Below are 4,255 nucleotides of genomic sequence, written 5' to 3' on the forward strand. Positions count from 1 at the left end.
GCAATATCTTGGCACACAACCAAGAAGAAAAAGAAAAAAAATTAAGTTGATCCCCTCAAACCTGCCATTGGAGTATACTTTCCTTGATATGGAGGAAAAAACAACAAGAGAGTATAGGAATCCTTGATCGAATAGTCCTTAGAACGAATATCCTTGCTCTGATACCATGTAAACTTTGGAGAAAACCAGTAGAAGATAGGAAGAAGAAGAGAAAAGAAGATAAGGGAGAAAACATTTGAGATTCAAAAGTTCTTGCTGATTGTGCCAGCAATGGTATTTATACTAGGGTGACCCAATACAAAAATAAAGGAGGGGAAATTACAAAAGTTCCCCTATGGAACTAAAGCTTAAACTAGTGGCAGATTCAACAGTTTCTTCACTGTACCAAAGGCTTCAACATGGAGGACTGTGCAACACTGCTTTACTTCATCCATATCCATCTTTAGCTACATAGCCTAAGATAGAATGACTTTATTTGTGGGACTAGTAGAAAACTCTGGCATCAATCCTAAAGTACAATTTCGAACACCATCAGTGGTGTTCAGACAGACTCCTTGTAGTAGCAAGTCAGTAACTTCAGGGCCTATTTCTAAAGTTCCATCCTTCATTGCTTATTTACCAAGACAAAACTCAGCCACCTTCATTTGGTTCAGTATATGTGTGCTTGTTTTGTTTGCAAAGATGACATTAACTAAACTCATAATCTTAAAGGTGGCAAGTTTGTGAACAATCACTTGATCAACCATCATTCTCTTAATACAATAAAATAGAGTGAGAGTAAAAATTAGTGGCAAGCCTTCTGGAATTTATGCAACCATAATGATAACAGTAGCCGTGGTATTTATGGGAAAAAACCCATGGGTGTCCAACAATGCATTTGTTGAATTAATACAATATCCTGTGTACCTGAAGAAGTGCACCAGCATCACCACAAAAAAAGGGAGTGCAACAATAAAACCAATCTTTTGGTAATCTATAGGCAAGCCTATTCTACTGAGCTTGTAGTGGTGTCTGCTTTGCTGAACCATAGGTAGTGGAGCTCATCATCTCACCCCATGTGTTCATGCCTACAAGCATTCACCAATCTCTATCTACCTTCTTGTTCCCAGAGAATAGGAACAGATTCTCACTGGATGCCAAAATGATCACTTTCCCTTGTCAAACTATTGGACCCATCCACTTGTGCATGTGAGAGGGGACCATCTAACAACAATCCATCTACTGGAATCTGACCTCCAATCTTTGGAGAGACAACATCTCCAACCACATTGTGAAAGATGGAGACGTGTTTCCTCTTTCCTCCTCTGACAACATCCACCCCATTTATTGTGCTCTCATCTGAAATACTTTAAATAGTCTTGATTATCAAAACGTATTCATTTCAGAGAGACTTACAACAACTAAAATAGAAAGAATTATACTCAAAAAACTGTATAAACCCATTTTCAGCCCATGTGTGGTAAAAATCCCAAGATAGAAGGGGTTGTAGATTAAAATGATGGGAACAATTGTCTCCTTGAAACATTCCACCAAAAAATGGAAGAAGCCTTTTGCAGGAAGCTTCTCATATGTATTGAAACCAAAGACATTTTGCCTATTGCTCATATAGTTTAACCATGAATTTCATTATCCACATCAGTTTGAAGGAGCTTAGCAAGTCCACTATCCTGACCAAACTAATAAAGATACTCCAGTTTCTTCTCCTTAAACAAATCAACAAGCGTTCTCTGGTCAACAATGGTAAAAGGTTTGATGTTGCCACTTAAACCATTATCATGAGGAGATATACAACTAGTAATGAAGGATGACAGACACAATATGTTGTGGAAGAAGTTTTGATTCTTTATAGCCATGATATCTCCAGAAAGAGAAACCAAAACTTGTCCAGAGTAGATGACTACATAACTCAAGTGCTACCTCTTGTGATATTTGGTGAGGATAGGATTGTTAGGGAAGAACAAACTAGCAATGTCAAAGTCTTGAGCACAAACAGGATTTTTTGACAACCCCAAGATGAAAACAATGAAGAGAACAAGGATAGTAAGTACTTTCTCTGGAAGAAGGAAGAAGTAAAAGAACTCTTTTACATGTGAAAGGAGAATGAACCAAGTTCCCGTAGAGGTGTAATATATGCATTCTCTTCAAGCCTTATGGGAAGAAAGGTTAGTAGGTTTAGTAGGTTAGTACTCACACTAGTTGTGTCATAATTCCCCTCATTCAAAGTTAAAACAATAAATGAATAGTAAACAATAATTACTGAAAAATAAAAGAGAAAAGATTGAAGGAACAATTCGGCTAACCTTGACTAGTTAGGGCCGAGTACCACTTTATTTATAACTACAGTGATTGAATTACAATGGGATTTACAAAGGATAAGAACCAAGATGATAGACATTATCTGGGTTAGCTAAGGGTTATCTAGGATAGCTCTTATCTTGAATGAGGATTAGAGTTATCCTAGTTATTCTAGATAGGTTAGTTATCTACAAGAATCCCAGAGATTTGGGTTAGTCAAGCTCGATGAGCCTGGAGTCTTTAGAGTTTGTCGTGGTTGTGCATGGGCCCATGGACCTCTATGTTATTATCGCCCCGCAACCTGAACGGGGTGACGTGATGCTTGGCCCGAAGGTGAGCAAATCTTGATGTGGAGAGTGGTTTTGTGAAAATATCTGCTATTTGATCTGCTGTGGAAACATATAGGATCTGAAGCTTCCTCTGAGTGACAAAATCTTGAAGAAAATGAAAGTCCACCTCTACATGCTTAGTTTGAGCATGAAAAATAGGATTGGCTGCTAGGTGGGTAGCGCCCATATTGTCGCACCTGAGTATGGGTGGAGGAGCCAAAAAACCAATGTCTTTGAGAAGAGACTGAATCCACAGTAGCTCTGTCACAGTGTTGGCGAGGGATCTAAACTCAGATTCCGTGCTGGAGTGAGCTATGGTCTGCTGCTTCTTGGAGCTCCAGGAAATGAGATTGGAACCAAGATAAATGGCATAACCTCTAGTTGAGTGCCGGTCATCCAGACAACTAGTCCAGTCCGCATCAGTATAAGCAACCAATTGGCGAGATAAGGAACCCCGAAAGTGGAGACTATGAGAGATAGTACCCTTGAGATAGCGAATGATTCACTTGACTGCTGCCCAATGTTCATCAGTAGGAGAGTGGAGAAACTAGCATACTTTATTAACTACAAAGGAGATATCTGGGTGAGTGATGGTGACATACTACAAAGCTCCAACAATGTTGCGGTACTCTATGGGATTAGGCAATGGATTTCTAGAATCCTTGGAGAGTTGGCTAGAGGTAGCCATGGGTGAGCTTGCAGGTTTGGCGCCTTCCAGATTCGTTCGATGTAACAGATCGAGAATGTAATGCTGCTGAGAGAGGTACAAACTGTCAGAGGAATGACTAACTTCGACATCCAAGAAATAATGAAGCGAGACTAAATCCTTTCGAGGAAATACCGAAGAGAGTGATTTAAGAAAATCATCAATGGTAGCAACAAAATTCCCAGTTAGAATTATGTCATCAACATACACTAGTAGGATCAGTACTGATTGTTTTGAGATGAATATAAAAAGAGACGGATCAGCGACAGAGTTGTGAAACCCCATTTGTTTGAGGACTGAGCTCAAACGTGAGTACCAGGCTCGAGGTGCTTGCTTGAGGCCATAGAGAGACTTTTTTAATTTACAGACATGAGTTGGGTGTGTGGGGTCAACAAACCCTTTGGGCTGATGCACATAGATATCTTCCTCAAGTATGTCATGAAGAAAAGCATTATCTATATCCAATTGATGGACAAGCCAGTTGTGCGCAAGGGCAATTGAGAGAATCATCCATATAGTGATCGGTTTGACAACTTGACTAAAAGTGTCAAACTAATCAAGTTCCGGGACCTAATTAAAGCCTTGGGCAACCAGCCAGGCTTTCTAGCAATCAATTGATCCATCGGCATTCTTCTTTATTTTATAGATCCACTTAGTTCCGACGGTGTTCATGGAAGGATCATATGGAATTAAGTGTCAAGTATCATTTTTAATGAGAGCCTGATATTCTTTTTGCATAGCCATTTGCCAATTAGTGGATTTTGCAGCTTGATTAAAATTTTTTGGTTCTTGCTCTTCGAGGAGAGTAAGAAGAGCAGAGGGAATTGGATACATTGTCGCAAGCAGAGATCGAGGAAGGGTACCATCCATAGATCGGGTACGCAGGGAGTGAGAGTGTACCGGCTGTGACACTGGAGTTGTAGTA

General features: G+C 39.8%; 1 pseudogene; it reads right to left on the reverse strand.

The window, feature by feature from the left end:
• Positions 1-347: 347 nt before the first annotated feature.
• On the reverse strand, positions 348-3,840 carry LOC148804117 (calcium-transporting ATPase 12, plasma membrane-type-like; annotated as a pseudogene).
• Between the last annotated feature and the right edge of the window lie 415 nt (positions 3,841-4,255).

The sequence above is a fragment of the Nelumbo nucifera genome, chromosome 1, assembly GCF_055504915.1.
Source record: "Nelumbo nucifera cultivar China Antique chromosome 1, China Antique-T2T, whole genome shotgun sequence".
In the NCBI taxonomy this organism is placed as follows: Eukaryota; Viridiplantae; Streptophyta; class Magnoliopsida; order Proteales; family Nelumbonaceae; genus Nelumbo; species Nelumbo nucifera.